The sequence below is a fragment of the Phacochoerus africanus genome, chromosome 7, assembly GCF_016906955.1.
Source record: "Phacochoerus africanus isolate WHEZ1 chromosome 7, ROS_Pafr_v1, whole genome shotgun sequence".
Classification (NCBI taxonomy): Eukaryota; Metazoa; Chordata; class Mammalia; order Artiodactyla; family Suidae; genus Phacochoerus; species Phacochoerus africanus.
The window spans coordinates 28371917-28395362 of record NC_062550.1 but is presented as its reverse complement, the minus strand read 5'-3'; the positions used below and the strand labels follow the sequence as shown (position 1 = coordinate 28395362).

The 23446-nt window shown below is 37.4% G+C and overlaps 1 protein-coding gene across 4 annotated transcripts in view; it reads right to left on the bottom strand.

Annotated features, from left to right (window-relative positions):
• The window catches only part of SLC16A7 (solute carrier family 16 member 7), a 151337-nt gene that overhangs the window by 112352 nt on the left and 15539 nt on the right, over positions 1-23446 (bottom strand). Inside the window, exon 1 of one of the 4 annotated variants that reach the window (XM_047787092.1) lies at positions 3139-3948. The exons of the other annotated variants lie outside the window; for them this stretch is intronic. The gene's annotated coding sequence lies outside the window, so the exon portion shown is untranslated. Of the gene's footprint in view, positions 1-3138; positions 3949-23446 lie in introns of those variants that run through there. 4 annotated transcript variants of the gene reach the window in all.

Here is a 23446-nt window from a genome sequence, read left to right as displayed (position 1 = left end):
AATACAAAAAAATTTTAACTCAACTTTAGGCCAATAAAGTTAAACTAAAAAAAAAAAAAAAAATCTCTCCCAAAGTTCCTGTTGGTGGATAACTCCTAACCACTTCTGGTTTGGTGCTAATTCAATAGATTTTTGCTGTAATTCTTTAAAACATTAATATGACTCAGTTTATCATTTAATAAATCTATTATCTCTTCAACTGAAGTTGCCCAGCACCTCCATGATTCTTAAAGTAACGATATCCAGTAATAAATTCCTATTTTGTACACATATTTTTCTCACCTAGTAAGAGAAGCACATAGTCTGAATATTCTGCAGAATAACTTAATTATAAAAGTCCTGGAACAGTTTTGTTCCACACATTAGTGAAAAGAGCATGATCGTTTACCTCAAATTTCAACAATGAATATTTCTCCCTTAAAGTAATTTTTTTCCTCTATGGTTGATTCTTGACATTAGTGCTAAGGAAAATAAGTTCGCTGGACAAAAAAAGGAAGTATTCTATTTTAATTCTGGAAATATCATAATTCTACACAGATCTTAATTTAGAACTTATACAATTTTGATCATTTTACCTCCTGGCATCATGAAGCTTGAGCGTCATTTATTCGAAAACTGTGTATTGAATTTTTAATAGAAAAAAAAAAGCTAAGGAGAATAAAACTCACATTCAGCCTACCCTATCCAATTGTTTCAAAGTAAGTGCTATTTGATTGAAATTTGTGAACTGTTTAAATATTTGAATATGTACTGAAGAGATAAATACTTCTAAGTATGTACTTAAGATGAATCTTTCTAAGTAACACTGATTTCTAGTATGTCATTATTAATACGTAAAGAGCGCAGAGCAGGAATGTTTGAATGTTTAAGAGTTTCTAAGTATGTAAGAGTTTCCAAGTATATAGGCTTCCTACCTTAAAAAAAAAATGGATATGATGATACAACACTAAGAAATTCACCAGCTTAAATATATGAGAAATCTAAGGGATTCTCTCAGGCAAATTTTTCTTCTGATGGACAAATGAATCAAGTCACAAACATCCCCTTGGCCACCTCTGGATTACTCTGAGTCTTTGGTTTCCATATTCATAAAATCCCGAAACCATTTGAAGTGTGGGTAGGTTTCGGGAAACTCTAAAGCAACTCCTCACAGACTCTTCATGACATTTCCTATTGTGTACCTGACACTCGGATTTTCAAGTGTAAAATGAGTTTCAAACTCATGAAAAATGCATGAATCTACCTCTAGATTATTAAGTGGAAAAGTGGTGTGCAAGTCATTAATTAGTAAAGTAAAGGACATTTTAATACTCTCGAATGGTAAAAGTATCAGGCTGTGCTCTGGTTTCTCGCACTGCATGATTTGTAATGTGTTGCACCACAAGCTCACTTTGTATATAAAACTGAGGAATTTGTTTCAGCCGGATTGCCAATGGAAAGAGAATTGAGGAAATAAGTCACAAAGGCAATGTTAATAAGGGGCAGAAATTCAAGCTCTGATGGTACATTTTGTACCTGGATATAGCAGAGAACTTTCCAATTAGAGCCAACAAGTAGAAAGCTGATAACTCCAAGCTGAGATTTATAGGGAAAGGTCAGCAGCATGTAATGAGAATTTGGAGCACATACATCCAGCTGTAACACCTTTAGTATAAGTATAGCTTCTAATGGCAAAAGCTAATGGCTCCATGACAATAATAAATAAGAGTGAGAGAACAGTCTAGCCTCAGGCTTCAGAAAAAGAACTTGGGTGGCATTATACGATTTTCACTAACACTAGCTGAAGGAGTAGTTCTCAAGGGGTGGTTTCATTCTCCTAAGTGCATCAGCTGCAATAGAATATGGGAAATCACTACAGGCAAGGAACATCCTTTCAGCTGGATCCCATCCTTTCTGTGATGGAATTTACAAGGGATGTCTTTGCAAGAAAGAAAGCAAGGGGGAAAGGGAGGAAGGAAGAGGAAAGGAAGGAAGGAAGGAAAGGAAGGAAGGAAGGAAATAAATCCGTGTCCAGGAGCCCATCGCTCACTGTATACCACTCAGTAAAAATTTAAAGTAAATAACACTTAAAAGCATTAGAACTCACTTTGTGTGTGTGTACCTGCCAGGATAATCTCGGAACACTCGCAATGTGTACAGCGTGTCTGAGGACACCTGGAGTTGTGCCCTGCGCAATCTACAAGGTCATTTACAAGCAGCCCTGAAGCGGTATTTAAGAACATGGACTCCAGAGTTGGCAGATCTGGAGTCAAATGGTTCTAACCATGTGACTGTGGGCAAGTTAATGAACCTGGCTAAGTTTAGTTTCCATATCCATAAAATGGGGATAATAATGTTAACCACCACAAACAGTTACCGGAGCAATAAATGCCAATAAAACACATAAGACACTGCCTGCCAGATGTTGGCAAGCTATAAAACTCAACCATTTAATTTGTTATTATCACCACATACCAGCTTTTGTAGCAAGTGCTGCAAAAATATATGGAGCTATTTGCTGCCGACACACGATTGCATGTGAGACACCTGGAATTCTAAGGTTTAAGTGCTATCGCTAAACATTAATTAACCATATCACTTATACTTAACCTTTACCATGGAAATGCATGCAATATGACATGATCTTGTACTAACTGATATGGTGAGCAGTCCACTAGGGTCTGATGTATCTGTAATCCTCGTGGTAACCACACTGCACAAAACAACATTCCCAAGTGCTAGAGAGCCCAAGACAATAGAGTAGGGTAGGGTGGAATTGACAGTAACACATATAAATAGAATAATGAAGTATTAACAAAGAGGACAGCCTAATTTTATAAAAAAAGAAAATAAAGTGCAAGCACACAGTAGATTTTGTTTGAGCATCTGTACCACTACCAGGAAAATGTACTTGGAAATCTTGACATCTGTACCCTAAGACTGACAACAGAATTATTATCGTTCATTGCAGCCCAGGATGAGAAGTCAGGTATATTATTAACAGCAGAATAGATCCCTCACCTTTAGGTCATTTTCCCACAGTGCCTTGTCTCTTCCTAATGCCAAGGCCTATCAGCCCATTAATCACAACAGCTTCCTTCCAACAGCTCTCTCAACTCAAATTACACTGCCCAATTTACACCTGTATTTAGTCACTACCTTGCAGTTGAGTTCCATCACACTGCTGGCTGCTTCTCGTGGCATTTCATAAACGAAAAAGAAATATGCTGAGTTACTCCAGTTAAAGTGCAGATGCTCCTAACCTGGGAGGTTTTGTTTCCCAGGGGACGGCCGGCAGTATTTGGAGACTTCTTTGGCTGTCACAGCTGGGAGGGTGCTACTGCTTTCTAGAGGACAGAGTCAGTGCCAGAACTGTGGCAGGCAAGGGAGGTGCCTAGGGCTCAACATTTAAGGCAGCAGTCACCCACTCTTAGGGTTGTCCAGATGCAAGACTAAAGCTTACATGAAGTGCCTCCTTAAATACCATGACCCACCTGCTTTCCTAACCACCCTCTAGTCCCAGCCCTGGATTAGGGCCTGGGTTGCCTCTAAACATCCCCAAACAAGGAATTATCTAGTCTAAGATGGCAATAAAACTGTGCATGAGAAACCCAGACTGGTCTAAGGAATCTAAAGAAAATCAGAGTTGGAAACTTGATACTTTCCCTTTTCCACTTAGTTACAAATTTAAAATCACATTGTTGAATGTCTCTAATAGTGAAATAATACCAAGTTCTACCATTTAGCTTTAATCCATTTTACTCCCATCCACATATCCTACCATGAAGTTAATTCAGCCCATTCCCTCCTGGCCTTTGTATTTAGGCTCAGTCTTCCCTCTGCTGGTATGCCTTTCACTCACCCCATTTATCTCTAAGGCCCAGATGCAAAGGTACCTTCCCATCAAAATGTGATCCCTCCCTTCTCAGATTTGTTTCTCTCTCCAGTATCTCTCTCTGTATCCTGTATTACACTGCATTTATTTGCTTTTTAAATTTTCCCCATTTCTGACCACCCCACCTCCAACACACACACACACACACACACACACACACACACACACACACACATACATGTACATACAAACTCATTTAACCTTCTTTTTTTATAGATTTATTTTCCCCAAAACCTTTACATAGTGCAGTGCTTTGAACATGTTAAGTATTCAACATATGCTTTAAATGGATCAATCGGTAGGTACATATAATAACACATAGCAGCATCAACCAGAACCTCTCCGTTTGGCTATCTGCATTTAAATATAACGTAGCATAACAAGGCCTTGTTGAATCCAGTGCCAATTTTCTTCTCTTGACAAGACTGATATCTCAGAATTCTTGAGGTTTGTGTTCAGTAGGTAACTGACTTGACATTCTGCTACAAACAAAAGCACAGAATGGAATGTATTTTCTTCCCTAAGGCCTATTCTAGCACCGGAAGAGCTCATGTCTTTGCCTGAGCTATGAGCCCAAACTCAGGAAGAAAATAAATCCAACCCCTAATAACAGTTAAAGAAATTGTCTTGTAGTATGTCACACTCTTCAGGAAGCCACACTGATGCAGCAGGAAACCCATTTCCATCAATCTTTCCCTCAGCCTCAACCTTAAAACGAGTCTGAAACATTTCTAGTTTTGAATTTTAACCAAAAATAAACTAAGGCTATCTAAGTATTTAATACACAGATATAAAAACCTACTACTGAAAAAGAATACAATACATATACAATCAAATTTTTCAGCTATTTGCCCTTGAAACAAATATAACATATTTTATGTTTCTAAATATATTATATTGATTTATGTTTCTAAACATATTATATTGACTTGATAAATATGACCTGACAAAAAGGAAACTGAAGGCCTTCCCCCAAAGATACCAAGAAAACTTTAATCATTTAATCCCCTTATCAGAGAATTAGCCTAACCTTTAACTAGCACCTGGAAAGATACAATTCTAATCTTACAAGTTTATTATGAACCAGTTATTATGAAAAAACAACTCTACTGAAGATTAGATGCATGTATATTCTATTAACACAATAACTTTCAAAACTCAGGTCACAGAGCTACTGTGTTAGGTTTCCTCATAGTGCTATCTGACGCTGTGCTAAGTAAGACTCAGTGTCATGTTTAGTCCACAACGAATAGTTGGTAGAGAGGAATTAACATGTTTGGAGCACACTGTATGAGCCAAGAGATCTCCATGTACATTACATTCAATACCTGTAACAATCCTGCTAAGAGCTTTGAACACCCACCTTTTGCAGATGAGGAAATAGCTCCCAAGAGGTTTAGCAAGGTGCCAATTTTCATAACACTGGTAAACTGTGCTTTTTGTTTTGTTTTGTTTCGTTTTTTATGGCTACACCGTGGCATATGGAGGTTCTCAGGCTAGGGGTTGATAGGAGCGGCAGCGGATGGCCTACACCACAGCCACAGCAATGTGGGATCCAAGCCGTGTATGCAACCTACACAACTGCTCACGGCAATGCTGGATCTCTAACCCACGGAGTGAGGCCAGAGGTCGAACCCACAACCTCATGGTTACTAGTCGGATTCGTTAATTGCTGAGCCATGAAGGGAACTCTGGTAAACAGTGCTTCTTAAGTATTATCTTCCAACTATGTCAAAATACTACTATCTGAAGAATGTTCTGGATTATATTTTAACATATGAAAGGATCATATTTTGAATGTTCCACTAGGGAGCCAATGTATACCACCGGATGTGAAGTAATAATGTTCAAGGTCAAGCAAGGACTCTGAGATTCCCAAAGACAAAATGCACCCCATCAAGGAAAGTGAGCACACTAGGGAGACATTGCTCTGCTGGATTATCAGTGGTGTATGAAAAGAGAAGGGAGAGCCAGGCTGTATTGCAGTCCCCACAAAGTTAATCCAGTTCTCACTCATTTGTTTCCTGTTTGATGACTGGGGCCTACTATAAAGCACTCTACTGGCTACTGTAGAGCATAGAAAGGTGTACACATGTTTGTTCTTCAAAACGTTTACATGCAATACATAAAAAGTCAAAAAGCAAGATAATATACAATGATTTCCAAAAGAATTACTCAACTGAGGAGTGCTAAAAAACTTCAAAAGATCATCAGGATAGGCAACATTAAAAAGGATGGAATTTGAGCTGCCCCTGGAGGACAGGCGAAAGATCAATAGGAAGAGGTTATAAAAGAAAATAGACTAAACTGAGAAATCAAAAGGTTGGAGCCTGAAAGGCATATAGCATATCTGGGGAATGACAATAAAATTTAAAGTTTAAGAAATTCCACATAGGCATATACTCTTAAATGCTTTGTAGCATAAGGTATTTACAGCAAACAACTTATAAGTACCATTGACTACTTCCCTTTTAAAGTTGCTCATAAAAAATTAATTTATTTTCTTTTTATTACTCATGAGTAGCTAATTTTTTGTAATTTAATGTATAATGTGTACAGTGGTCATAATGTAATATTTTAAACAAATATGAGAAGAGCATATCATCTTAATAGCTAAGCATTTGGTTTCTGGATAGAAAGTGTGATTATCATTTGAGGTATCTGAGCTCTCCAAGTATTGCTCCACCACTGTATAATGCTGAAATGGAGACAGACGGATACGTTAGACAAAAAAATGATATGGACGGAATGTTTGCATTCCCCCCAAATTCACATGTTGAAGACCTAATCCTCAATGTGATGATATTAGGAGGTATGATATTAGGGGCTTTGGGTAAGTAATTAGGTTTAGATGAGGTGATGGGTGGGGAGGTCCTCATGATGGGATTAGTGTCCTTTTTTTTTTGTCTTTTTTTTGTTGTTGTTGTTGTTGCTATTTCTTGGGCCGCACCCGCGGCATATGGAGGTTCCCAGGCTAGGGGTCGAATCAGAGCTGTAGCCACCGGCCTATGCCAGAGCCACAGCAACGCGGGATCCGAGCCACGTCTGCAACCTACACCACAGCTCACGGCAACGCCGGATCCTTAACCCACTGAGCAAGGGCAGGGACCGAACCCGCAACCTCATGGTTCCTAGTCGGATTTGTTAACCACTGCGCCACAACGGGAACTCCGGGATTAGTGTCCTTTAAGAAAAGACCAGAAAACAGCAGCGATCCATCCCCTCTCCTTCTCCTGCTGCAGCTCCCAATCTCATCACACCAGATGTTGGCTGTCTGCAAGCCAGGAACAGAGCTCTTACCAGAAACTCAAACAGTACCTTGATCTTAGACTTCCCAGCCCCCAGATTTGTGAGAAACAATTATCCACAGTTTAAGCCACTGGTGTATGATATTTTATTATAAAAGCCTGAGCTAAGACAGATAATAGGTAAATGGATAGACCAACTCACAAATTATTATAGAAATGAAGACAGAGAAGTCTTTTGAGAATCAATGCAGTCTTAAAAAAATATTTATATCTCTCATCTAAGGATGGGAAAATTAAACCTGAATGCTGAGTGGGACACTAATTAATGATTCATTTATTTTATTCAGTTATTATTATTGTTTATTGAGGACCTACTATATCGCTTAGGGTATAACCCTAAGCGAGGTGCTGGGTTGAAATACACACGTGCAGAATAATATGTGTTTTTCCCTCACTACATAGTACAGGGGATAGATATATAAGCATATAATTATAGTCGAATGTGTTAAAACCTACAACAGGGTAGATTAAGTTCCTATGAAAACAATGCATGTTTTCTATGGGACTTTGGCAGGATTTCATAGAGGAAATGAGGAAATGACAATTGAACTGAGTCATGAAAGATGTGCAGTTAGAGGAGAAGGTTGGATAAGTCATTTCAGATGTAAAGAGCAGACCATTCAAAGGCATGATTCCTGATCTAGCCCCTGATGGCCCTGAATCACTGGATGCATGATCAGAAGGCACAGGGATCGAGACTGAAAACATGCGATGGTGCTTGACAGCAAAAGGAACGCTAAGATTCACAACAGTAAAGGGAGATCAATATAGGTTTTTAAGCATGAGAAGGATAAAATTGTTTTCAGTAAAATTGTTTTGAGGGTAATGTAGAAAATTACAAAATGGCACAGACAGGAATTGCGGTGTAGTTCAGACAGAAGAGAGGAAAGATATCCACTAATGGAAAAAAGATGTTGGAATCAAGGATATATCTCAAGTCTTAAGAATCTGATGAAAATGTGGATGTATTAGATGGTAATACAGGTCAAGACCTTGGCATTTCCAATGTGGAAGATGAGGTGGGTATTAATGGGTGTGTAACACTGGCACAGTGTGAATGGAAGAACATTATACAGACAATGGCCATGCAGGATGGCAGCAAGAGATCAGTTAGGGCACATGTTTAGACCTAGAAAGCATCAGCTTAGAAGGTTGAGCTGAAACCCTGAAGATGGACATGTCATTAAATTTATGAATAAGGAAAGGAAAAAAGCAGAGGTTTTGGAAATAACTAGTGTGAAGTGATAGAAAAAACGAAGTCTAGGAAAGAGACCAGGGTGGGGAGGAAGACTGTCTAAATGTATAAAAATTGTACAGAAATGTATAAAAAAGAGGAGGATCTGAGCAAGGCGACAAATTTATCCAGATAAAGTCCCCGTATTTAATCTTACTTCCGCTCAAGCTTTGTGGGCAAAAAAACATTTCATTACTTAAAGGAAAGAAATCTTTCATCAGGAAGCGAAAGTTTCTCTCTAGCAAAATTAATGACAAATATCAGACATAAAAAGATAAATAAAAATCAAAAGATTGGTATACACACACATACAGACAACTAGATGATATAACAGTTGATGTAAGAAATGGATATGTATTTTATACAGCACAAGAAATCCAAGTAGTGGCATTCCAAATTTTAATGTACTTCTGAAGGAATTTATTTAAATATTTGTAATTAAACGCAAAATAATTACTGAAATTTGTTTTCATTGTTGAACTTATAATACCACAGGAAATTATTTCTGGCTTAATTCACCAACTGTGCATCAATTCTCTTGGGTTCCAGGTCAGTGTATGAAGCACTGCATGGTGTAAGCATTACAAGACCTATGGGGAATTGCAAGATTGGCTTCATTCCTAATGAGGGAAAAGTTTTATTTACAAGACAACTCAACTGTGAAACTGAAGTAATAACATGAATTAACTTATACACGCTGCATTTACACAACGAGTAGTTTCAACCATGTCTCTCCAGGTTCTTGAGTGTAGGAAAAAACCTATAGTAAAGAATATTTATACATGCGCTAAGAACAAAGTCTCTTGTTGGCATACACTGAACACCCACGTAACATATATTCAGATGGAACATTTAAATATATTTTACTCGGTGGCAAAGGAATGAAAAGCGTCCTGCTTACAATCTATATCCCGCTTCCTTTCCTGTTATCAATCTCACTACGGTGTCATCAACTGTGAGCCTGAAAATCCAACAGCAAAACTCTGAGTTCAGGAGTGATAGCAATAGAGTCACTTCTGTGACCTGGCAAGCAAAGGGAAGAATCTGGAATCTGGATTCAGGGCTCGTCTGGTCTGTATCTGTTATGTGACTATGAGTGAGTCATTTAATAAGTCCCTGAGCCATGGTTGTATTCATCTGTAAAATGGAGAGAATTATTACATTGATCTGCCCCACTGAATTAAGGAGATGAATCAATGAAAAGACTGGGATGATCTGAAAAGACCACTCCAGTGAAATCATTGTTCGTTTTATTCATTCATTTTTAAGTTACCAAGGGCCTGGAAATAACCCAGTACATAATTGGATGTACTAATTTGTGGGGATTTAGGCTGAGTCCAGACTTTCCTTTTATGTTATGTGTTCTCTTAAAAAATAAACAAAGAAGCAAACAAGAAAGCAAACAACAACAAAAAGACTTTGATCACTTAAAAGGACAGAGAAAATGATTCCTTGAAAGGTTTAAGGTTTTCCTAGAATTACTTAGGCAAAGAATAACTTTCTGTAAAATGCTCATGAGTCTACTTCTATAATCTGTAATTACACCCACTAACATATTCTGCTTTTAGCTCCTTTTTGTCCTCCCATATAATACAGTGTTTCATACACAAAAGATTGTCAGTAAATACACGATTAATTGCAATAGGACAATTTTCAAGTGTAAAATGTTATATAATATGGCTCAATGTAAATTTTAAAAAAATCTTTCTCTTTATGTAACATTTCTACCATTCAAGTATATTTATATAAAGGGAATTATATTCATAAATGTTTTCTCCAAACTGACAAGTTGTTTCATTTCTATTTCACCAATCTACCTGAGGCACATGTGCTATTGTGCTCCTTTCTTTCAATATGCTTCTCAAAGATATGAAGGAATATACCTAGGTAGACATTCTGGGTAGAATATACCTGGGTACCACATGATCCTGACCCCAGGCCTCAGCCAATTAGACCAGGGGTTACATCAAGTGAGGGGAAAGAAATCACTAATACTTATTGAGAAGCCACTAGATCCAAGATGTAACTACTTTTGCTTTTTATTTTTCACAGGTAGTCACTCATTTAATCATCTCAAGTGGGGACAATTCTCATCCCCATTTATAGATGAAGACACTGAGTCACAGAGTCATTAAGAAACTTTCCCAAAGTTACAATCCTAACAAGATTGGGAGCTGAGCTTCAAATCCAGCCAGTCCAGCTGCCAAAACTGAGTTCTATCCATGAAGGCATACTGTCCTTAAATAGCGTAACACCATACTACCATCCATTTGTGAGGGGAAGACAAGTACATCTTCTATCTTGAAAATTTAAGGTGATGTGTGGAGAGATTAAGTCAGCTGGAGGGTGTTGGATGGGAAGGGTGAGGTCATTTAGCAATGCAACAGAATGGAAAATCAATCAGCCAGCCATGGGGGAGATCAGCCCTGTATTACCATTCCAGCAAGATCTGACTACAGTTCTGAAATTAGGCTCCAAGAAAATCCTCTGTTTTTATAATTACTGGGCTTATCATTTGAGTTAATTTGTGCAAGCCTCTGTCCTTTAGAATACAAAAATCCCTCCACGGAAAGCAACTAAAAATTGTATGTAAGACAGGAAAACTAGAAAGTAAGACATTTCTAGAAAATGAAACTAACTGAAAGGAGAAACCCGGTGGTTAAGAGGAGGATTTACTCAGGTTTCTTCTCGGGACATTTGATGAACTAGGTAGACGTGGACTTAGAGTTTCACAGCCTAAAGGGTGTCTGCACTAGACCACAATGCCCAAGGTCAGGCAGAGATGGAAAGCCTAAAAGGTAATATGCCCTCCTATGACCCAATAAAAGTGTATTATCATTGTACCAGAAATAAGTCTGCAACTTTGCAATGCCAAACACACACACACACACACACTCAGCTGACAACTGCAAAGAAACCAGTCTGCCTCTAAATTTGGCAGTAGTGATAGGAAACAAAAAATACCACCTGAGGATTCTTGACCAACAGTAATCCCTCACATGACTTTGCCCTCCAATTTTATACTTATCAAGGTGGTTCCAACATCTAAATACAGTTTATGGTATTGGGTAATGCCCCAGGCACTTGTAAAAAGACATACAAATTGTCTCAACTAGATCCCACTCAGTCCAAGCCTCAGATAATTCTCACATGTTAAAGATCCAAGGAATACTCATCTGCAAGGCTTGTGAAGCCAGAACCAAAAGAAACTATAGACAGAGAATCTGGTCCATAAAGACACTGGACAGCAAAATTATCAATCAGAAAATATAAACTGAATATGCTTAATCAGGAAAGGATTAAAATATAATTAAAGAGTAAGAGACCATGAAGAATTGTGTAAGAACTAAGTACTTTAAAAAAAATTTTTTTTTTCCAATACAACTTACTAAAACCAAACAAAAGAAAAGCAAATGAATAATAAATACAAAACTTTCAACAGTGATTTGTTCTGGGAAAAGGTTGTGGGAAGGGTAGATAATGGGAAAAGGTTGTGGGAGGGGTAGATGAAGAGCAAAGAATGAGACCAGGGAGATGCACTTATAAGTTTAGATTTTTGTTAAGATCCTAATTCTTGGATTGGTTGGTGTGTTCATTAGTTTTCATTATGTTAACAATAATTTAACATAGCTACAAAGATTACAATTAGTCTTTAAGTCTGAATACTTGAGGGCCAAAACACAAATAATAAATAAGTAAAAATTTAAAAACCAACCACTGGGAGTTCCCGCTGTGGCACAGCAGAAACAAATCCAACTAGTATCTATGAGAATGAGGGTTCGATCCCTGGCCTCTCTCAGTGGATTAAGGATCTGATGTTGCTGCCAGCTGTAGTGTAGGTTGCAGATGTGACTTAGATCCCATGTTGCTGTGGCTGTGGCATAGGCCAGCAGCTATAGCTCCAATTCAACCTCTAGCCTGGGAACTTCCATATGCTATGGGTGACAGCCCTAAAAAAACCAAAAAAATAAAAAATAAAAAATAAAAACCAACTATTGTAATCTACCACAATACAGGAAAAATCTTAAAATCACCTCAAATCCTTCCAAATTAAAAATCAAAGAAAAATTCCTTAATCTGATATCTTTTATAAACAACAAAAAACTAAACAAAAATCTGTAACATCATATTTAATGTTAGTTTAAGACATTAGAATATGCATGTAAATATGTAATTTTAAAAAGACAACATACATAATATCCTTAATACACAGTTCTTCCTTTAAAACATAACAAAACATACCAAATCCTTTATAGGTTAAAAACAAATGGCAAACATGAAAGACCTGAATGAATAGACATAAATCATGCTTATGAATTGAAAGTTTCAATATCATAAAAATACCAAGTAGGTGATCCAGCAATCCCACTCCTGGGGATATATCTGGAGAAAACTATAATTCAAAAGGATACATGCACTCAATGTTCATAGCAGCACTATTTACAATAGCCAAGACATGGAAGCAACTAAATGTCCATCTACAGAGGAATGGATACAGAAGATGTGGTACATAAATGCACTGGAATATTACTCAGACATAAAAAAGAATGAAATGATGCCATTTCAGCAACATGGGTGGACCTAGAGAGTATCATACTAAGTGAAGTAGGCCAGACAAAGATAAAAATCATATGATATTTATATGTGGAATCTAATAAAAATGATAGAAAAGAACTTATTTATAAAACAGAAACCAACTCACGGACTTCAAAGCAATCTTAGGGTTACCATAGAGGAAGCCATGGGAGGAAGGGAGGAATTAGGAGGATGGGAATAACATATACACATGACTGTATAACTGTATAGAACAAATAATTAACAAGAACCTACTGTATAGCACAGGGAAACCTCCTCAATAGTTTATAATAACCTATATGGGAAAAAAGAAAGGATATATTTATACTCATGACTGGTACACTTTGTTGTACACCTGAAACTAATACAACTTTGTACATCAACTATAGTCCAATAAGATTTTTAAATGCCAAATATATGTATTGATTCAAATGTAACAAAAAATACCATTTTTTTTAGCTCGAAAACCTGAGTCTAAAACGTATGGAACAATCAAAGGCTATAAAGACAAATACCGTATGATATCACTTACATGTGGAATTTTTTAAAGGATACAAATGAACTTATTTACAAAACAGAAACAGGCTCACAAACTTTGGAAACAAATGTCTGGTTACCAAAGGGGAAGGATGGACTGGAGATTTGGGAATGGCAAAGGCACACTTTTTGTATGGAATGGATGATCAATGGGGACCTGTGATATAACACAGGGAATCTACTCAATATTCTATGATAACCTTCATGGGAGTGGATATGTGCTTATGTACGGTTGAATCACTTTGCTGCACAGCAGAAATTAACACAACAGTAAATCAACTATACTTCAATAAAATTAAATTTTAAAAAAAGAATGGCAGAGCGTTCCCATTGTGGCTCAGCAGGCTAAGAACCCAACTAGTATCCATTCGATGCGGGTTGGCTCCCTGGCCTCACCCACTGGGAAGGATCTGGTATTGCCACCAGCTGCAGCGTAGGTCGCAGATGTGGCTTGAATCTAGCGTTGCTGCAAGCTGTGGTGTTAAGGCCGGCAGCTGCAGCTCCGATTCGACCCCTAGCCTGGGAATGTCCATATGCTGTGGGCGCAGCCCTAAAAAGGCAAAAAATAAAAAAAAATAAAATAAAACAAACCAATAAATAAATAAAAGATTGGCAAAGCCATTTCTGAAACAGAACTAAAGGAGTGCGATGTGAATAACTAAATATCAAAGCTTATTATAAGCCTCTTGTGACTGCAGTGAGAAGGATAGAGGACTACAACAGAAAGCCAGAAAACACCTACCCCCCTGCCAAACGCGCACATATACACAAAGGTAATTTATTTTTATATAAAAACTGGCATTATCAAGAAGTAGGAAAAAGCTGTTGCTCTAGGCCAACTGGTCATCCACGCAGGAAAATATGGCCGTAGGTTTTCCTTTCATACCCTGCAGAAAATGAACATCAGGCGAATCACCCTTCATGATAAAACAAAGCCACAACTAAGCTATCTAATACAAAAGCCACATGAGGCCATTTAAATTTAAACTTTAAGTAATTAAAATTAAAATTTAAAATTTAGCTCCTCAGTCACACTATTTGCTTTTCAAGTGCTCCATAGTAACATGTGGTCAGTGGCCACCATACTAGACTAGACAGTACCAGGTATAAAATACTCCATCATGCAAAAAAGTCTACTGGACCGTGCCGAGGGACATTTATGATAGTATCTTTATGACTTTGGGGCTGGCAAGGGCTGAATTAAGCAAGGAATAGCAAAGTAAACACACATTTTAAAAGGATGAAAACAACAAATAAATTCAGCAATTAAAAATTCAGAACCTTTTATCAAAAAACACTACATAGACAATGAAAAAGAAAGCCTTGATCTGAAGGAAGGTATCTGCAACATATGCGTACAGAATATATAGGATTACATGAAGAACATATCTAAGCAATAAAGAAAATAGTCATGTAGGAAAATGGACAAAAGTCTTATGGGGTACGTCATTCTCTTTGGTGCGTGAAAAAAAAGACAATGATAGTCTGATTTATCTTATCAATATATGTGGTAGATTAGACTGAAATGTTTGACAAATCTCTACATTCTATTTTAAATCACCAAGAGTAAGAAGGAAACAACAACATATTTTTCCGCCTGGAAGGAAGATTATACTGGTTTGGACAGCATCCCAGCAACATATAAGTAGGCTAGTAATAATGTTTGAACATGTAATTAAGTAGATACTTCTAATGTTAGCTTATCCTTAATTAAAAGATCATTCTCTAGCTCACTTAACAATGTACCTTATTCGAGCACACACACACTTGGGAGGCACACAGAACATTTACTCCACCTTCTCACTCTGAGTGTAGATTGTGGTGGTGACTGAGGCATCAATTTCATGCTAATTTCACTCATAAGAATCAGAGGACACAAAGCTATACGTGATCTGAGGGCAGACTGGAAAAAGTAGATGGAGCAACAAGCATACGAAGGAATATGGAAAATATTACTGAAATGCAGTTTCCTCAAAGCAAAGACAAATTTCCATTCTTGAATTAGCATGAATAAGCATTACTCTGTGAACCATCCACTTCCTTGCTCTCCCCCAAAAATGGACATGATAAAAAAAAAATCACATTTCCGTGGCTTCTATATAGAAAAAAATTTCATATGTGAATAAAACAATTTTTAAACTAATGTTTATGTACCTTAAACACTGAAACAAAACTACACTCACTCCGCATAGACCCAAGTGGTCTAATTTATGCTAGGTCTTAGTTTTAATCAAATTCTAAGAGAAGCATGAAAGGAATTTTGACTTTTCATTCCAGTATATGGTGAAACAATAATGATACTAAACACCTAGCCCTCTGCCACACGCACACATATACACAAGGTAATTTTAACTTGCTATCAATTAGTATCCCAAAGTACCAAACAGTAACATACGATAGTTCTGATAACACTCAGTGTGAGTGTGAGTATGTGCCAATGATTCTAGATGTTGACTCAATTTGTCTCAAAGAAATAAACAGTGGGGAGTACTCTCTGTGTGTGGATCCCAAGAAAACTAACACATGATTTCACCTTTCAAGTTCCTTGTAATCTAAAAGTGAGGGGAAAACAATTATTAGTTGGCAATTCTGGTAAAAAGTGAATAGCGTTAGTTGCACAGAGAATGGGACATTCAAGTCAGATGAAATATGAAAGGACATGTGACTAGCACTAGTCATAATTAGGAAGAGTCCAAACCATGAATCAGGATCACAGCCCAATCAATGGAGAGTGCATGATGGGTAACAGCCTGACGTCTAGGGAAGCTAGAAGTCTTCACAGACATGATTCATGCTAGGGTAGCAGGACTTCAGTTTCTGGGCCAAGGTTCAAGGACTCCTCTCCCCAGAGAAGACTGTAAAGAATATGGCAGTGCCCTGGTACTCACAGAGGATTCAGGAGCTAGAGATTTCTACAGTGTGTGGAGCCAGGCACAAAGTTTCCCTAATAACAGAACATGGGTTGGCAAATTCAAGTTCATGAATGCAAGCATGTAATTCTCATTGTAAGAAAAGAAGTCTAGACTTGAGGGAGCTGGAGTTCCCTTGCGGTGCTGTGGGTTAAGGATCTGGCACTGTCACTGCTGTGGCTCCAGTTGCTACTATGGCGCTGTTCAATCCCTGGCCAGGGAGCTTCCACATGCCCTGGGCATGGCAGGAAAAAAAAAAAGCTGGCAGATCTGAGGGAACCACAGTGGAGGCCCATGGGTCAAACATGTGGCCCAAGACTTGAATCTGATTTGTTGTTGGGAAACACTTTAAAAGCTAATCCCTTTTAGTTGTCAGTAAGGGGGCACCCCAGTGCAATTTAGCCTCACCACTTCCTAAGATCCTGGGAAGAGACTATTCAATTATATATTCTGCCTCTACACAGATTGGCCTGCAAAACCAGATTACACTGGGGCTGGGCCTGTAAATACAATCGCTGGGCCAATTGCATAGTTAAGCAAAGTAGACGAAAGGCCATAAAATCAGACACTGGCGTGAAGTGCAATTTTTTAAAAAGTAATATTATGAATAATAAGAACTATAAATATTTCATGCTATTTGGAGGGGGTGAACGGTTGTGCATAATTTTATGTTCTGATTAATAATCCAATATGATTCCCTTCTGAGATGTATTCTTACTGTACATTTGATTTCTTTTCCTCACAAATGTTCACTTCGTACTTCCTCCTCTGCTATACAGGCTCTGATTCATCTTCTCTTGCCAGTTTCCTGTTTTCTGTCCCTTCCAAAGAAGACACACATCTCTAATTCAACACTGTTTTTCCAGTGGTAAAACTACAGATATTTTTCCTTTTGCAAAACCAAGGACAGGAAGTGAATAGAAGGGCTTTAGTCATCAACTTTCCTGGCTAATGAAAATGCCAAGAGATGTGTTATAACTTCTTTTTTTTTGTCTTTTTGCCTTTTCTTGGGCTGCTCCACGGCATATGGAGGTTCCCAGGCTAGAGGTCTAATCAGAGCTGTAGCCGCTGGCCTACACCACAGCCACAGCAATGCCAGATCCAAGGTGCATCTGTGACCTACACCACAGCTCATGGCAACACCGGATCCTTAACCCACTGAGCAAGGCCAGGGATCGAACCCACAACCTCATGGTTCCTAGTTGGATTTGTTAACCACTAAGCCACGACAGGAACTCCAATAACTTTTTTTAAAATTTTTTATTACTCAAATGAATTTATCACATCTGTAGTCGTATAATGATCATAACAATCTGATTTTACAGGATTTCCATCCCACAGCCCAGGCACATCCCCCCACCCCTCAAACTGTCTTCTCCGGAGACCATAAGTTTTTCAATGTCTATGAGTCAGCATCTGTTCTGCAAAGAAGTTCAGTCTGTCCTTTTTTCAGATTCCACAGGTCAGTGAAAGCATTGGATGTTGGTGTCTCATTGTACGGCTGACTTCACTTAGCATGATAGTTTCTAGGTCCAATAACTTCTTAAGCAACACATAACAAAAACTAAAGCCACTTGTTTGATGACTGCGTCCTTAATATTATTTCTGATGCAGACCACACTGTGCTGTCTTCATATGCAATCTTTCATAAACATACCACATTATAAAGTACTTGGATCTTTTCAGAGGAAAGGGGTTTTATATGAAGCTGTAAATAATTTCCAAGTTGATGTGTTCTGCTTTGCATCTAGAATCTCAACAATGAATCTATAACACTCAGAATTCTTTATGTAGTCAAAACAGAATAACAAATAATCAAATCTATTTCATAGGCAGGGATCTATGGTTGTAAGAAATCAGAATTCACTCACTGTAGCCTCAGAAAAACAGTATCCACACAGAACTCAACTGTAGAGCTGTTAGGCAGCTGCCTTCTCTGTTGCTGTAGGACCCTCCCTGAATGGTCCAGATGCTAAGGGTGCAGTCTCAGTGATAAAATGTGGACTCTGAAGTTAGAGTCTATTCTCAAACATTATTACTATTATTTACTAACTCAGTGAACTTGGGCGAGTCACTTAATGTCTCAGGGCCTTGGTTCTTTTTTGTTAAAAAAAAAAAAAAAAAAAGGAGTATCAGTACATACAAGATCAAATAGGATACCACCTGTAAAGTGGTTAGGATAGTGCCTGAGAGGGCAGGCACTCAAGTCACTATGATAACATAATTGCAATTGCTTGTTTTAAGCATATGCTCCGTCTTCTCTCTGCCTGGAAGCTTTCTCCCCTTGCACACATGCCAACTGAGACAGCAAATCAGAGTTACTGATTTCTCACAACGTCAGTGCCCATCACTTCGGATTTACTCAGCCCACATCATGTGAGGTGTACATGGTTATCGTCCCTGGGGCTGTGGGTAAGGATAGGTTCCCTCAGGATCTGTCAGCAGGGAGCCAGAGACCTGCCTTTCTGGTACGAACAATTCCAAAACATAGATTAATAAAATTCATAGGCACGTTCCCTCTTAGGCTAACATTTAAAATAAACTTACTATCAAATCGAGCCAGCGAAGAAAGATATGAGCGGCTTGTACGATGGTAAGTTCACTGTATGCCTGCAAAACTATCAACTGAAGCTATGCAATCACTTTTAATGGATTCAGTAGGATTAATACACTGGGTAAAAGGACCTCTAAGTTTCTTTAAGTACATGATTGGATTGAACACAGATGGTATAAAATCGGAAGTCTTCTTACACAAATCTGCAATTTAAAGTTGTCTTTGAATCTTACAAATCTGAAAAGGAAAAGGGTTTACTTCACAAATCAGATTAGGTAAAAGCTAAATGTCCACTTCAACAGAAAGTATCTGGCAAAATCTTCATGTTGAGGTAAAAAGTCACTCAAAAAATTTAAACGTTCAATTCAGATACGTCTAACATGTAGAGTTTTTAGGGAAGCATGAAAATTTTCTTTATAATCGGGTTTGTAACTAAGATATATAGGGACAGATATAAACATTTATAAATCACAAAATTCTATCAGCATAAAATTCTACATGAAAAACAGACAACTTCTAAGAAATACAGCATTTCTTTCTTTCTCTCTTTCTAGCTCTTTTTTCTCTTTTTCTTTTTCTACCATGCCCGCAGCACTGGGAAGTTCCCAGGCCAAGAACTGAACCCGCGCAACTAAAAGAACCCGAGCCGCTGCAGTGACAACACTGGATCCAAAACCCACTGTGCCACAAGAGAACTCCAAAATAGCATTTCTATTATCAAAGATATTTTCTATATCTTCATTGTAGAGAGGTGATTCCCCCAAAACCAAAGAAAAAATGAGGATAATGGTGTCAGTGGTCAAAAATCATAACCATTTTTCTTTGAAAGTTCCTGACCTTAATATCTATGTGATAATATCTTAATATATATCTCAATATCTACATTATTACCAGAGGCACTATTAAGAATGAAAGATCACACCCAATAAAAGCGTGATTACTGAACAATTAATGCTGTTAACTGTCAAGTATTTTGGCATTATATAGATTATGGCCATATCACTGAGAGGCTTAATTATCAATACCATTTATATGCTTATCTGCTGAATAGACTTAATAGATTTCCTCAAACACACAACTCAGCATCCAGAGCTGTAAAGGGAAAAATAATATGGGTTACAGATGTCAGGGGAAGATTCCAATAGTTTTTTTCTTAGTATTTCTGCAATATATAGTAAATGTCTTTGTCTCCTATGAGGAAAACAAAACAAAACAAACCAACAACAACCCACACAGAATTCTCAGGATTACACAAAATTTGGTCGGTCAGTTCACAACAGTAATAGAGCCATATTTCAATAATTAAGAGGATTTACCAGCAAAGGCGTTCAAAATTTTAGACTGCCTCTATGTATGATGTGGCAACCACAGAAATAAGGGGAACCAGATGCCAGTAAAATAAATGTTTTTCTAATGATTAAAACCTCAAGGTTTGGGAAGGCAGAGTGATTCTATGAATAATAAACAAAATAACCATAGTCACCTCACATTGGAAGCGTTCATTTAAATCCCTAATAATGAAGTTATACTTACATTATTTTGAATCGATTAGGCCAGACCCCAGGTCACAGCAATTAATTCCCCGCCTTAATAATTCCATACATCATTCTGCTTTTACTATTGCTTATGACACCAAATTAAAATTTTAGTAAATCATATGACCTTATTATGAACATGCGAGACAGTGGCTGCCTACTTTGATATGCACTGTAATATAGTTGGTAATGTGCCATGTGTTTGAACTATGAAAGTGAAATTCAAATTCAGTTACTCTTCAGGCACATGCAGGACTTTATAAATAATAGTTTCAAAATTCCATTTTGTCGACATAACAAAGGTCTTTCCTCACGGCCGTATTTCCTAAGTGGTATTCAGTGTGAAATTCTGTTCAAAAATGGCGTCTGTATTCAAATAAGTTTGGAAAATTCTGAACTCAGGCATTGCCTGAAAACTGTAGTTTGGAGGCTAGGGTCTGTCCAAACTCAAGTGGCATTTTATGAGTACATTAATAATGATAGATGAGAAGGATACATACACTGAATAAGAAGAAACCATTTTGCTTTTATAAATCTTATGCATGTGCACTAATTTAGGTGATATATCCACAAAATTAAAGACTTGCAGAATAGAGCAATAATATACACAGATTAAACTTTTTATTTCATTTTTTATGGAGAAATGCGACCAAGAGTAGTGCTAAAACAATACAAGTGATTTCATTTACACTACATGTTAACTCAAAATATTATGCATTAGGAGAAATTCTAGATTATTTAATGTTAGGCAGCCAACTTCTCCAAAAAATACATTTATACCACAACATATACCAATTATATTCTACAAAATCTTACTAATTTTAGGTAGATTTTCAGGCAGAATATGACTTTTAACTAGTAATGATGCCAGAATATATGCTACTAAGTATAACAGGAGAAATGAATTCTAGTTACCTTTTAAATAACTAAATATGACAAGAAATGTGGAAATTCATTACAGATAGCTTAAACTCTCTTCATATAATGGGCTTATTCTGGAAATGCTAAAATTCCTTTAATTTCCATGGACTACACTTTTCTTTGGGATAAAAGTGATCCAGTTCCCCTTCCTCATTCTATTGAACATTATTTCTGCCCTTATTAAAAAGCTGACTTGAGATAACTTGAATAACTAAAGAAGAGAATCAAGTATAGCCTTTTTTCTTTTCGCTTTGTTTTTTTGGCCATGCTCATGGCATATGGAAGTTCCTGGGCCAGGGATCAAACCTGCATAATAGCGGTGACCCAAGCTGCTGCAGTGACAAGCTGGATCCTTAACCCACAGCACCACAAGAGAACTCCATCAAGAAGAGTCTTTAAGAAGATGGCAAGGTTACTTTCACACAATAAAAGGCAAATAAAAATAACTTATCAATTCAGAATATTTCTTTATGTTTACGAAAAATATGTTAGATTTTTTCATTAAAAAAACCTATCAAAATTTAAAATAAATTCAGCAGAAACTAAGAGCTTACTTATAAAGGATAAATACAAATTTGACACTTTTAATGGTCTACCCAGAATATCTGAACTGCATGACACATGATTTTTGCTGTTGTCAAGTTCTTTAGTTTTGTTCAAAGTAAATGATAAAATACTTTGGTGGTGAGCAAAAGAGAGCATTCCCATTAAAAGATGTCATTTAGGTACTATCAGAGTGCTTCTTACCTCCAGTAAATAATAAGTGACTCCAATTCTGTCCTAGGACAAGTAAAATGCTGTACAATGACATCCTACTCTATGTATTTACAGCTAAAGGTTACAGGCCCAGGGTGGTAAAGCTGCAAGGTAGTTACTCTAGGCATCATGCTGTTCATGCCCTTTGTGCTTTTCTTTGTCAGTCTAGCTGCTGGCACCTGTGAGGTTCCCATGACTTATTAGTAGTTTCCCCTTCCAGTAAAACCAAAGGGCACTTCAGGGAATAGTTACTAGGCACTGGCCAGAGTCAATGCCAGGATCCAACAGAGTAAGTCACGGAGCAGGAGCCAGGCCAGGGTCCAAGATGAGGTAGCAAGCAGGCTCCAAAAGGCACATCGTTTTAAGCTCACCTGTACTTTAAAGTTCACAGATAAATGTCTCTTATGTGTAAGGTAAAGTTCAGAAAGCACAAATGTCAGCAACACAAGGGTCTTAATGTTACTCAAGACACTTGTTTCAGCAACACGTCAAAGGCAGATTTCTGGAGCAACGCAACACCATCCAGGACACTCTTAAGAACAGGAATAGTCTCCAAAAATAAGAATGCCTGATCACTTTGCTGGTATTAGCACTGGCACAATCGTGTGACTACACAGTATACCGGTTTCACAAAGGCAACGAATGCAGCATCTGAAATGCTTGCCAATCTTGACACACACATCCCTCCACATACCTCTTTGTAATACTATCAGGAAATTTCTCCTACAAGAGATTGGGGGGGGGGGTGGAACGTAAAAGTCAATGTCAAGTGAAGGAAAAGAAAGTTTTTACTAGTGATCACTGGGATACTGGAAACAAACATCACACTGTAAAGTGAGAAGGTATAAAGTCGAGTATATTCTTATTTGCTGATTTCCAGGAATTTGAGAGCATTCCTAGTAATGTAGAAAGGAAATGGTAGCACAGGCAAATAAGATACAATTTTTTAACACAAAGATTGATTATTTAATGAGATAAAATGTTTAAAAATGTATATCCTAAGTGAAGTAAATCAGAGAAAAACAAATATATCATTTATATGTGGAATCCAAAAAAAATGTTACAAATGAACTTATTTACAAAACAGAAACAGACTCACAGACATAGAAAACAAACTTATAGCTGCCAAAGGGGAAAGGGGAGGATAAATTAGCAGTTTGGGATTAACATATACACATGACTATATGAAACAGATAAACAAGAAGCACCTACTATATAGCATATGCAAATATATTCAATATCT